Source organism: Acinonyx jubatus, chromosome C1, assembly GCF_027475565.1.
Source record: "Acinonyx jubatus isolate Ajub_Pintada_27869175 chromosome C1, VMU_Ajub_asm_v1.0, whole genome shotgun sequence".
Lineage (NCBI taxonomy): Eukaryota > Metazoa > Chordata > Mammalia > Carnivora > Felidae > Acinonyx > Acinonyx jubatus.
In genome coordinates, this window is record NC_069381.1 from 35,446,286 (window position 1) to 35,460,979 (window position 14,694).

General features: G+C 37.5%; 1 protein-coding gene across 3 annotated transcripts in view; it reads right to left on the bottom strand.

Moving 5' to 3' along the window:
* TESK2 (testis associated actin remodelling kinase 2) overlaps nucleotides 1-14,694 on the bottom strand; it is a 131,082-nt gene that overhangs the window by 86,935 nt on the left and 29,453 nt on the right. Inside the window, exon 1 of one of the 3 annotated variants that reach the window (XM_053213306.1) lies at nucleotides 9,934-13,601. The exons of the other annotated variants lie outside the window; for them this stretch is intronic. The gene's annotated coding sequence lies outside the window, so the exon portion shown is untranslated. Of the gene's footprint in view, nucleotides 1-9,933; nucleotides 13,602-14,694 lie in introns of those variants that run through there. 3 annotated transcript variants of the gene reach the window in all.

Genomic DNA, 14,694 nt, shown 5'->3' on the forward strand with positions numbered 1-14,694 from the left:
CCACATGAGCTTAGTAGCAAATCCTTCCCCAGTTGAGCCCCAGATAAGATGTCAGCCCCAGATGACACCATTTTGTAAAAGTTTTTTTTAATTTATTTAAGTAATCTCTACACCCAACATGGGGCTTGAACTCACAAGCCTGAGATCAAGAGTCACACCCTCTTCTGACTGAGCCAGTCAGGATCTCCACCCAACCCGACACCTTAATTACAGCTTTGTGAGACCATGGAGCAGGGGACCCAGCCAAGTCCTGACTGGACTCTTGAACCACAGAAAAAGATATCATAAATACGTATTCTTTTCAACTATTGCATTCATGGTAATACTGCTATACAGCAATAGGAAACTAATATGCCATGTTTCTCTTTGTGTTGTAATCACCCTTGTAATTACTTAATATAAATATTTACCATTAGATTCTAAATTCCACAATGGCAAGAATAACAAGTCTTTTTTTAATTTTTTTTTCAACGTTTATTTATTTTTGGGACAGAGAGAGACAGAGCATGAACGGGGGAGGGGCTGAGAGAGAGAGGGAGACACAGAATCGGAAACAGGCTCCAGGCTCTGAGCCATCAGCCCAGAGCCTGACGCGGGGCTCGAACTCCCGGACCGCGAGATCGTGACCTGGCTGAAGTCGGACGCCACCCAGGCGCCCCAAGAATAACAAGTATTAATCATTACTATATCTCAGCACTTAGCACAATGCCTAACATATAGAAGAACCACAATATAGTGAATGGATGGATGGATGGATAGATGCCTATTCTATGCCAGGTACAGTGCTATACCCTGGCGAAACAAAAGTAAATGACACATAGTCCCTATCCTCATGGAGCTTAAAGCTAAGTGGGATTACAGACACTTTAAATAGATCATTTCAACAGAATATGATAAAAGTAACAAGTTTCTGTGAAGACAACAGGCCTGCAACTCAGACTGTGCAAGGGTCTAGGTATGGGAGAGGAGAAAACTTATATAGTCAAGATTTATGTTAAGCAGGTGACGTGATCTTGTACATAGAAAATTCTAGGGGCACCTGGATGGCTCAGTCAGTTAAGCATCTGACTCTCAGTTTTGGCTCAGGTCATGATCTCATGTTTCATGGGTTTGAGCGCTGCGTCGGGCTCTGTGCTGACAACGCAGAGCCTGCTTGGGATTCTCTTCCTCTCTCTGCTTCTCCCCCACTTACTCTCTCATTCTCTCTCTCTCTCTCTCTCTCTCTCTCTCTCTCTCTCTCTCTCAAATAAATAAACTTTAAAAAAGAAAATTCCAAAATTCTAAAAAATAAAAGAGTTCAGCAAAGTTATAGGATACAAGACAAATACAAACATCAATTGTATTTTTTTACACTAGCAATAATCTGAAAAATGAAATTAAGAAAACCATTTCCCCTATAATAATACTGCTAGAAACTAATTCCTTTCCCTAGAACCCTGGGTGACTGAGGCATTCTTCTTGTAGCACATAAAGTTCTCTTCTGAGGTGAAAAGAGTACAGCTCCGCCCACGTTTTACCCTGTGGTATCTTCTACTGTCACTTTGGAAGACACCAACTAGCTTTGACCTGATACTGGTGTTCTTTTCCTAACTTGATCTTATGTCAGCATTCCAACACTTCCACTGCTAAAATTAAAGGGTCCTCATTACATGAATATAAGAATCCTCCCAAACCAAAGATTACTCTTCTGTTTTTTTTTTAATTCATCTCTTTTCATTGTACTCATTTTTGCTTTAATAAAAAATTTTTTTGTTATTTTTAATGTTTATTTATTTACTGATTTATTTTTGAGAGACAGAGAGAGCATGTGCACACGTGAGGGAGGGGCGGGGCGGGGGGGGAGGGGGGCCAGAGATCTGAAGCAGCTTGGTGCTGACAGCAGATAGCCTGATGCGGGGCTCAAACTCATGAACAATGAGATCCTGACCTGAGCCGAAGTCACACAGTTAACTGACTGAGCCACCCAGGCAACCCAATAAAAAATATTTTATTTTTTAAATTTTTTTTTAATTTTTATAATGTTTTATTTTATTTTTGAGAGACAGAGAGAGACAGCATGAGTGGGGGAGGAGCAGAGAGAGAGGGAGACATAGAATCCGAAGCAGGCTCCAGGCCCTGAGCTGTCAGCACAGGGCCCGATGCGGGGCTCGAACCCACAAACTGCGAGATCATGACCTGAGCCGAAGTCGGATGCCCAACCTACTGAGCCACCCAGGCACCCCCTAAAAAATATTTTAAAGATAGAAAAGAAAACAGGGGTGCCTGGGTGGCTCAGTTGGTTAATCTTGACTCTTGATTTCATCTCAGATCATGATCTCATGGTTTGTGAGTTCAAGCCCCATGTCAGGCTCTGCACTGACAGTGCACATGCGTGCGCATGCTCTCTCTCTCAAAATAAATAAATAAACTGAAAGAAAGAAAGAAAGAAAGAAAGAAAGAAAGAAAGAAAGAAGGAAAGAAAATAAAAGAAGAAAAGAAGGAAAAGAAAACAATACCATTTACAATAGCATCAAAACTTAAGAGCTAAAACTACAGAACTCTTAGAATAAAACATTGGGGGAAATCTTTATGACTTTGGATTTGATACCAAAAGCACAAGCAACAAAAGAAAAAAATAGATAAACTGAACAGCATCAAAAGACACTATATAAATATGGGAGTACCCAAACTGGAAGTCAGTAAATGAACTGATCTACAAGTGTGGTTATGGCAAAATCAACAAGAAGTGAATTACCTTGACAGATAACACATTGACTGCTCACTCTCTTGGTAAATATGGCATTATCTGCATGGAGGATCTGATTCACAAGATCTATACTGTTAGAATATATTTCAAAGAAGCAAATAACTTCTTATGGCCCTTCATATTATCTTCTCCATGAGGGGGAATAAAGAAAAAAACCACCCGTTTGGCAAAAGGTGGAGATGCCCACAACAGGGAAGACCAGATCAACAGGCTCATTAGAAGGATGAACTGAGCAGGGTGCCTAGGTGGTTCAATCAGTTGAGCGTCCGACTTCAGCTCAGGTCATGATCTCACAGTTCATGGGTTCAAGCCCAGCATTGGGCTCTGTGCTGACAACTCAGAGCCTGGATGGAGCCTGCTTCAGATTCTGTGTCTCCCTCTCTCTCTGCTCCTCCCCATTTGTGCTCTGTCTCTCTGTCTCTCAAAAATAAACATTAAAAAATAATAATAATAAGGCATCCAAATCGGCAAGGAGGAAAAACTTTCACTCTTCGCAGATGACATGATACTCTACATGGAACCCAAAAGATTCCACCAAAAAACTGCTGGAACTGATCCATGAATTCACCAAAGTCACAGGACATAAAATCAATGCACAGAAATCCGTTGTATTCTTATACATCAATAATGAAGTGACAGAAAGAGAAATCAAGGAATCCACCCCATTTACATTTGCACCGAAAACCATAAAATACCTAGGAATAAACCTAACCAAAGAGGTGAAAACTCTATATACTGAAAACTACTGAAAGCTTATGAAAGAAATTGAAGAAGACACACACACACACACACACACACACACACACACACACACACACAAATGGAAAAACATTCCATGCTCCTGGACTGGAAGAATAAATATTGTTAAAATGTCCATACTACCCAAAGCAATCTACATATTCAATGCAATCCCTACCAAAATAACACCAGCATTCTTCACAGAACTACAACAAACAATCCTAAAGTAGGGAACCAGAAAAGACCCAAAATAGCCAAAGCAATCTTGAAAAAGAAAACCAGAGCAGGAGGCATCACAATCCCAGACTTCAAGCTATACTACAAAGTTGTAACCATCAAGACAGTATGGTACTGGCACAAAAACAGACACTGAGATCAATGGAACAGAATAGAGAACCCAGGAATGGACCCACAAACATATGGCCAACTAATCTTTGACAAAGCAGGAAAGACTATCCAATGGAATAAAGACAGTCTCTTCAGCAAGTGGTGCTGGGAAAACTGGACAGCGACATGGCAGAAAAATGAACCTGGACCACTTTCTTACACCATACACAAAAACAAATTCAAAATGGATGAAAGACCTAAAATTAAGACAGGAAGCCATCAAAATCCTCAAGGAGAAAGCAGGCAAAAACCTCTTTGATCTTGGCCACAGCAACTTCTTACTCAACTTGTCTCTGGAGGCAAGGGAAACAAAAGCAAAAATGAATTACTGGGACCTCATCAAAATAAAAAGCTTCTGCACAGCGAAGGAAACAATCAGCAAAACTAAAAAGCAACCAACAGAATGGAAGAAGATATTTGCAAACTACATATCAGATAAAGGGTTAGCATCCAAAATCTATTAAGAACTTATCAAACTCAACACTCAAAAAACAAATACTCCAGTGAAGAAATGGGCAAAAGACATGAATAGACACTTCTCCAAAGAAGACATCCAGATGGCCAACCGACACATGAAAAAATGCTCAACATCACTCATCATCAGGGAAATACAAATCAAAACCACAATGAGATTCCACCTCACACCTATCAGAATGGCTAACATTTACAACTCAGGTAGTAACAGATGTTGGCGAGGATGTGGAGAAAGAGAATCTCTTTTGCACTGCTGGTGGGAACGCAAACTGGTGCAGCCACTCTGGAAAATGGTATGGAGGTTCCTCCAAAAATTAAAAATAGAACTACCCTAGGACCCAGCAATTGCACTAGTAGGTATTTATCCAAGGGATATAGGTTTACTGTTTTGAAGCGCACATGCACCCCCCATGTTTATCGCAGCACTATCGACAATAGCCAAAGTATGGAAAGAGCCCAAATGTCCATTGATGGATGAATGGATAAAGAAGATGTGGTATATATACACAAGGAGTACTACTCGGCGATCAAAAAGAATGAAATCTTGCCATTTGCAACTACGTGGATGGAACTGGAGGGTATTATGCTAAGTGAAATTAGTCAGAGAAAGACAAATATCTATGACTTCATTCATATGAGGAATTTAAGATACAAAACAGATGAACATAAGGGAAGGGAAGCAAAAATAACAGGGAGGGGGACAAAACATAAGAGACTCTTAAATATAGAGAACAGAGGTTTGCTAGAGGGGTTGTGTGAGGGAGGATGAGCTAAATGGATAAAAAGCATTAAGAGACACTTGTTGGGATGAGCACTGGGTGTTATACATAGGGGATGAACCACTGGAATCTACTCCCAAAATCATTGTTGCACTATATGCTAACTAACCTGGAAGTAAATACATACATACATACATACATACATACATACATACATACATAAAATTAAAAACAATTAAAAAAATTTTTTTAATTAAAAAAACAGATTAACTGAGGTATCTACCATGATTATTTTTGTAATCTGGACAGTTAACAAACGACTACTTTCAAATTGAAAAAATAAAGGATACTATATAAAGAACTACAACTCGACAAAAACAACTCAATTCAAAAATGTGCAAAGAACTTGAATAGCCATTTCTCAAAAGAAGATATACAAATGGCCAAGAAGCACATGAAAAAAATGCTCAATATCACTAGTCATTTGGGAAATGTAAATCAAAACTACAATGAGATACTTCACACCCACTAGGATGGTTATTAGAATTTTTATAAAAAGAAAAGAGAGAAAATAACAAGTTTTGGCAAGATTGTAGAGAAACTGGACCCCGTATGTTACTAGTGGGAATGCAAAATGATACGGCCAATGTGGAAAACAGTTTGGTACTATTTCAAAAAGTAAATCTTAGAGTTACTTTATATCCCAATAATTCCACTTCTAGGTATATACTCAAAAGAAATGAAAACAAGTACTCAAATACTTGTACACGAATGTTTACAGCTGCACTACTCACAATAGCCAAAAGATAAAAACAATCCAAATGTTTATCAACAGATGACTGTATAAACAAAATGTGGTACTATCCATACACTGAAATATTACTGAGACATAAAAAGGAATGAAGTGGGGCACCTGGGTGGCTCAGTCGGTTAAGTGTCCAAATTCAGCTCAGGTCATGATCTCAACTGCTCATGAGTTCAACCCCCATGTCGAGCTCTGTACTGACAGCTCAGAGCCTGGAGCCTGCTTCAGATTCTGCCTCCGTCTCTCTGCCCCTCCCCTTCTCGCTGTCTCTCTCTGTCTCTGTCTCTAATATAAAATAAAACATAAAAATGTTTTTAAAAAAGGAATGAAGTACTGATATATACTATAACATGGATCAAAGTTGAAAACATTATGCTAAGTAAAAGAAATCAGTCATAAAGGCCACATATGATATGATTCTCTTTATATGAAATGTCCAGAATGGACAAATCCATTGAGACAGAAAGTAAAATAGTGGTTGCCAAGGGCTGGGGGAAGGGAGAAATGAGTGGTCACTAATAATGAGTATAGGTTTTCTTTTTAGGATGATAAAATAATTTTTATTTATTTTTTAAATGTTTATTTATTTTTGAGAGAGACAGCGTGAGCGAGGGAGGGGCAGAGAAAGAGGGAGACACAGAATCTGAAGCAGGCTCCAGGCTCTGAGCACAGAGCCATATGCAGGGCTCCAACCTGCTAGCTGTGAGATCATAACCTGAGCTGAAGTTGGACACTTAACCAACTGAGCCACCCAGACACCCCGATAAAAAAATTTTTAATTAGGCAGTGATGATGGCTGCACAACCTTGTAAATATACTAAAAAACACTGAATTATAGATTTCTAAAAGGAGAATTTTATAGTATGTGAACTATTTCTTAGTAAAGCTATTATTAAAAAGAAAAAAGCTACATTGATACTTTGTTCTGGAATGGGATTCCAGGTTTTACAGTTTTCACAATACATGCTAAAATACAGAGTTATATCATGGGGTAATAAAAGGTGAGTTATCTCAAAAGATTGGAACAATCACCTTCCTAGAAAGTCTCCTTCCAATCATATTCTCAAACAAAACAGGACTAGATTAAAAAGAAAGGAAGAACCTTCTACTGTATCCCAAAAGAAGCACTCTTAATTGGAAACATTAAGCAGGTTGTCAGTCACTGCTAACAATGGAATTGGACAGATTTTTCACTTACCAGAAGGTGAGAAGTGGGGTCCACTGTGCCATTTGGTTTTATATTTTTCTCTCTTACTCTATTAAATGTGCACACAAACACTAATGTCATCTCCACTTACACATGCTTCAGTCCTTCCCTAACATCCAAAATATTCTAAGTCATTTGCCTAGAAATAATGAAATTGCCCTTAATCTCTATTTCATGATTTTTTTAATGAAAAGGAAAGATTAACAATCAAAGGTGAATATTTGAAGCTCACAAATGTTATAAATGCAAATCCAACTTACTTTGTTTCTAGAAGTATATTTTCCCCAAATTCAATAAGAGAGGTTATAAAATGCTTTCAACTTTTCTATGCTTTTAGGCCACAGATTTATAACCTCAGCACTATTAACATTTAAGGCCATATAATTCTGTGTTGCAGAGCACTGTCCTGTGCATTATAGGATGTTTTGTGACATCCCTGGCCCCTACCCACTAGATACCAGTAGCATTCACTGCCTAATTGTGACAACCAAAAATAACTTCAGACACTGTCAAATATCACGTTCAGAGCAAAACTGCCCCCAGTTGAGAACAACTGCTCCAGTCCAAGTCCATCTGCCTTAATTATTTCCTAACAGTAGATTAGCTAAACTTATCATTAACCTTAAAAACAAACACATTTTTTGTGAAATACAGAAGCTGAATACACCTAAAAGAGAAGGCTTGTCTTTTGGGTTTGTATAAATCCATTTCTGGAACACATAAACATAACAAAGATCTATTTTTAAGGATGAGTGACCAGAAGGTCCTAAATTCTAAAACTGAATTATTTTAAAGGAATACAAGCAAGTCACATAAATCCACATTCCTCAGTGTAAAGTCATCCATCAACCAGTCTTCCTTTTGCTATCTAAAGCAACTGAAAGTCCTTAAATTATCTGCATAATTTCTATCTCCCATACCAGAAATCAAATATTTCCTTTTATTGCCAGTGATACACTTTTTATTTAACCTGACCTTTAAAACTCTGTAGTCATTTGTACTTTGTAATCAAAGATAAAAACTAACCATATCCTAGCTGCATTATAGTTATCAGACCAGGAGTTGGCAAACTTTTTCTGTAAAGGATCAGAGAGTAAATACCTTAGGCTTGAAGGGCCACGTGGTCTTTGTTACAACTATTTAAATCTGTTATTGTAGCACAAAGGCAACCATAAAACATACATACTGACAAATGGGTGTGGATGTGTTGCAATAAAACTTTATTTACAAAAAAAGTGGCAGGCTATAGTTTATCAAACCCTGTATCAGACTATTACATGCAGAATAAATAGACAAATTTCTCTCTTTCCCAATGATAATGTCCTCACCATAAAATTAACTAATTACTTTCTAAAATACCATGAAATAATGTTAACTAGCTTTCTCCTTTTCATAGTAGGCATTTATAGTAGGATAATGCTAGATCCTACCGCCTTAAATGAGGAATAAAAGCCAACTATGAAAATCAAGTTCAGGTTTGAGATCTATACAGAAAGCCTGAGCCAAGAAATCAAAATAAAGCCTTTAGGTTCAGATCTAGAACCTATATGACTCCAGCAGAGGCAAATGTGAGACCACTATATTAAGTACATCCACAACTTAGAACAAAAGAACTCGGGGCACCTAGGTGGCTCAGTCGGTTGGGCATCCAACTTCAGCTCACGTCATGATCTCTCAGTTCCTGAGTTCAAGCCCCACATCGGGCTCTGTGCTGACAGCTTGGAGTTTGGAGTTTGGAGCTTGAAGCCTGCTTCAGATTCTGTGTGTCTCTCTCTGCCCCTCCCCTACTTGTACTGTTTCTCTCTTTCTTAAAAATAAATAAACATTAAAACACACACACACATACACACACACGAGCTCCAAGGGAGGGGCACCTGGGTGGCTCAGTAGGTTAAATATCTGACTCTGGATTTCAGCTCAGGTCATGATCTCATGGTTTGTGAGTTCGAGCCCCATGTCTGGCTCTGTGCTGACCGCAAGAAGCCTGCTTGGGATTCTCTCCTCCTCTCTGTCTGCCCCTCCCCTCCTCATGCTCTCTCTCTCTTTCTCGCTCAAAATAAATAAATAAACATTAAAAAAAAAAAAGAAAAGAAATCCTTTTTTAAAAAAAAAGAACTCCAGGGGAAATCGTCTCCCACTGAAAACAGATTTTCAATAAAAAAAATTATAAATCACAGGAGAAATGAAAATCCATGAAAAAGGACCAACAGACCAAATAGTGTAGGGTCTATACTCCAAGAGTTGCAACTAATCTAAAAGTTACTTAAACAAACAAAAGACTTAAGTCAAAATTTACTCATTTCTATGCAAGTATATTAGAAACCCTATAAGAAATAATAACTTTTTAGTAAAATATAATTTACCAACATTGACCCAGAAGAAACAAAAATCTAAATAGACCAATTACCCCAGAAGAAAAGGAAAAGTATCAAAGTACCTGACCAAACATTGCACAGGAGAATTCTATATTAATGAATTCTTAAGGAGTAATTCCAAAACTATTTCAACTGTTCCAAAGCATAGGGGGGAAAAGACTTCAAAATAATGTTTTTTGAGGTAAGAATAACATTGCTACCAAAACTAGTAACAAAAGCATGAAAGAGAAAACCACAGACAAGTCTCACAAATATCAAGGCAAAAACCCCCAGCAAAAAGAAGTTAGCAGCACATGAAAGAATAATATACCAGGAATGCAAGGATGGCTCACTATTAGAACACCTACTAATACAACTCACTTTACTAAGAGATCAAAAGAAAAAAATAGTTTTATCACCATATGTATTAGAGTTCTCCAGAGGAACAGAACTAATAGGATATATACAGAGAGAAAGAGATTTATTATTAAGAATTGGCTCACATGATAATGGAAGCTGAGAAGTTCTAAGATCTGCAGTCAGCAAGCTGGAGACCCAGGAGAGACAATGGTGTAGTTCCAGTCCAAGTCCGAAGGCCTGAGATCCAGGAGGGCCAACGATATAAGTTCCAATCCAAAAGCTGGCAGTCTCAAGGCCCAAGAATATTTTGGTTCCAATCCAAAAGCAAGAAAAAGACCAATGTCCCAACTCAAGTAGTCAGGCAGGAAGGGTTCCCCTCTTAATTATAAGAAGGTCAGCCTTTTTATTCTATTCAGATCTTCAAATGTTTCAATGAGGGCCACCCACATTAGGGAGGGCAATCTATTTTACTTACATCTACTGATTCAAATGTTAATCTCATCCAAAAACACTCTCACGGACACACCCAGAATAATGTTTAACCAAATATCTGGGTACTTGGTGGCCCTGTCAAGTTGACACATAAAAGTAACCATCATACCATAGATTCTGAGAAGACATGTGGTAAAATTCAACATCCATTCTTCATAAAAATAATTCTTAAGAAAATAGAAGATTTTTGTTAATATTTTAAAGATCTAATAGAATAAAATATATTTATTTCAGCCTCCAAATCATATTAATTAGGAAACACTACAAGCATTCCCATTAAAGTCAGGAACAAGACAAAGATGACAAATATCACTATTAATATTTTAGGAAGTATTAGTCATTGCAGCTGGTTGAGAAAAAGTGAGGTATAAAAATAAGAAATAAATAAACATATCATCATTTATAGCTGACATGATTATAAACCTGGAAAACCAAAACAAATCAACTGAAAATCTATCACAAACATTAATAATTCAGTATGTTAGGGGAGCCTAGGTGGCTCAGTTGGTTTCCACTCAGGTCATGATCTCATAGTTCATGAGTTCAAGCCCCGTGTTGGACTCTGTGCTGACAGCTCAGAGCCTGGAGCCTGCTTTGGATTCTGTGTCTCCCTCTCCTTCTGCCCCTCCCCCACTTGTGCTCTGTCTCTGTGTCTCAAAAATGAATAAGCATTAAAAAAATTGTTTTTAATTCAGTATGTTGGCTGCATCAAAATTAATATGCAAAATTTAGTAGTCCTCATATGCAAACAACAAACAGAAGATATAATGGAAGGAGAGCTCCAATTTACAATTGCAATAGAAAAGAGAAAAAACTAAGAATAAACGTTGCAGAAAATGTGCAAGCTAAAAAATTTCTGATGTCTACCGAGGGGCGCAAAATACTTGAAGAAATACAAAATAAAGGTATGGAATGTACTTACATAAAAGATTCAATACCATGAAGACATTAATTCTCCCTAAATCTATAAATTCTCTCGAACCTCAGTAAAAATGGCAATAGTATGCTTTAGGAAACTGACAAGCTGATTGATTCTAAAAGTCACCTAAAGGGGTACCTGGCTGGCTCAGTCAGTAAAGCATGCAACTCTTGATCCCAGGGTTGTGATTTCAAGCCCCATACTGGATTTGGAGCCTAATTAAAATAAAAAAGTTTTAAAAATAGATAAATCTCACATAAAAAATAAGGAAGAAACACCGAGACAATTCTGAAAAGGAAGAATAATGATAGAGAACTAGACTAACCAGATATTAAAATAAAGTTGCAATGATTAAGTTATTATAACAGTGTGTACTAGTATATGAACAGACAAATCAAGGCAACAGATTAAACAGACCTAAGAAAACAGACCTTGAAACATACCAAAACACTTAGGAAAATTCAGTAAATTTTCCAATCAGTGAGAAAAATATTAAATACATAATAAATATTGCTGGTACAACTGAATGATGAATTCCAGATAGATCAAATATTTAAATATAAGTAGTAAAATCATAAGATTAAAAAATGATAATTTTATTTGTAACATGGAAATATAGAGAATTTCTAAATAAGATAGAAGATAGAAATGAAAAGACACATATAGAACTTTATGCAAACAAACACATAAAACAGAGAATTAATACTTGTTTCAAACACATTGGCCAAAAAAAAAAAAAAAAAAAAAAAAGACCATGTATTAGGTCAAAACAAAATCTAAGTATACTCTAAAAGGTAGACATCATGTACATCATTTTCTCTGATCATCATTAGAAATTAAATATCAGAGGTACCTGGGTGGCTCAATCAGTTAAATGTCAGACGGTCAGGTCATGATCTAGCAGTTTATGAGTTCGGGCCCATGTCAGGCTTTGTGCTGACAGCTCAGAGCCTGGAGCCTGCCTCAAATTCTGTGTCTCCCCCTCTCTCTGCCCCTGCCCCTGCTCACACTCTGTCTCTACTTCAAAAGTAAACATTAAAAAAAATTTTTTTAATCTTTAAAAAAAAAACCAAAACCCTACAGCAAACATTATGTTAATGGTGAAAAACTCAAAGCTTTCTGGTTAAGATTAGGAAAATGGTACGGATGTACCTTCTCTCTACTGCTTTTCTTTTCTTTTTTTTTAATGTTTGTTTATTTATTTTGAGAGAAAGAGAAAGCACGAGCAGGGGAGGAACAAAGAGAGAGGGAGAGAGAGAATCCCAAGCAGGCTCCGCACTCAGCATAGAGCCCAACACAGGGCTCCATCTCACCACTGTGAGATCATGACCTGAGCCAAAATGAAGAGTTAGATCCCTAACTGGCTGAGCCCACCCAGGTGCTCCCTCACTACTGCATTTTAACATCATACTATAAGTCCTAGCTAATAGATAAGATAAGATAAGATAAGATAAGATAAGATAAGATAAGATAAGATAAGATAAGATAAGATATACAGGTTGGAAGGAAAAAAGATAAAACTGTCTTTGTTCACAGATGACATAACCATCTATGTAGCAATCCTAAAGAATCTATTAAAAAAACCTCCTGGGACTGATAAGCAATTGTAATAAGGCTTCAGGATACAAGGTTAGTGTAAAAAAAGTCAGTCACATTCATACACACCAGTAATGAACAACTGGAATTTAAAATTAAAAACACATTACTATTTACATTACACCATATACAAAAGCTAACTTGAGTGGATCAAAGACCTAAATGCAAAGACCTAAATCTATAAAACTCTTACAGGAAAACACTGGGGAAAATCTTCATGATATTGGATTTGGCAATAATTTCTTGGATATCACACCAAAAAGCACAAGCGACCCAAGAAAAAATAGATAAACTGGACTTAATCATAATTTAAAACTTGTATATATCAAAGGACACAATCAAGAGAGTTAAAAGACAATCTATAGGAGAAAATATTTTCAACTCATATACATACATACAAATGCAACCCAATTCAAAAATGGGCAAAGGAACTGCCAACAGACATGAAAAGATGCTCAGCATCACTAATCATCAGGGAAATGCAAATCAAAACCACAGTGAGATAGCACCTCACAACTGTCAGAATGGCTAAAATTAAAGCACAAGAAACAACAAGTGTTAGGGAGGATATAGAGCAAAAAGAACCCTCATGCACTGTTGGTCAAAATGCAAACTGGGGGGCGCCTGGGTGGCTCGGTTAAGCGGCCGGTTAAGCGGCCGACTTCGGCTCAGGTCATGATCTCACGGTCCGTGAGTTCGAGCCCCAAGTCAGGCTCTGTGCTGACAGCTCAGAGCCTGGAGCCTGTTTCAGATTCTGTGTCTCCCTCTCTCTGACCCTCCCCCGTTCATGCTCTGTCTCTCTCTGTCTCAAAAATAAATAAACGTTAAAAAAAAAAATTTTTTTTTAAATGCAAACTGGTACAGCTACTGTGGAAAACATATGGATGTTCCTCAAAAAATTAAAAATACAACTACCATATGATCCAGTAATTCTGCTACTAAGTATTCACACAAAGAATACAAAGATACTAATTTGAAAAAATATATGCACTCCTATGTTTATTGAAGCATTATTTACAATAACCAAAATATGGAAGCAACCCAAGTGTCCATCATTAGATGAATGGATAAAAAAGATGTGGTATATTTATATACAACAGAATATTATTCAGCCATAAAAAAAGAATAAAATCTTGCCATTTGCAACACCATGGATGAATCTAGAGTATGTAATGCTAAGTGAAATAGGTTAGTCAGATAAAGAGACAAATACCATAAGATTTCACCTATATGTGGAATTTAAGAAACAACATATATGGACAAAGGAAAAAAAGAGACAAACCAAAAAACAGACCCTTAACTATAGAGAACAAAATGATGGTTACCAGAGGGGAGGTGGGCTGGGAGATTGATCAAATAGGCGAAGGGGATAAAGAGTTCACTTATCATGGGGTGCCTGGGTGGCTCAGTCGGTTAAGCATCCAACTTCAGCTCAGGTCATGATCTCATGGTTCATGGGTTCTGGCCCTGCATCAGTCTCTGTGCTGACAGCTCAGAGCCTGGAGCCTACTTTGGATTCTGTGTCTCCCTCTCTTTGCCCCTTCCTCATTTGCACTGTCTCTATCTCTCAAAAATGAAACATTAAAAAAGAGAGAGAGAGAGAGAGAGTACACTTATCATGATGAGCACTGAGTAATGTACAGAATTGTTGAATCACCATTGTATACATGAAACTAATATACACTGTATATTAAGTATAGTGGAATTAATTTTTTTTTTTTTAATGGGCAAAGGGGGGCTCCTGGGTGACTCAGTCAGTTGAGTCCAACTTCGGCTCAGATCATGATCTTGAGTTTTTGTACGTTCGAGCCCTGCATCGGGCTCTGTGCTGACAGCTTGGAGCCTGGAGCCTGCTTCAGATTCTGTGTCTCCCTCTCTCTCTGCCACTCCCCTGCTC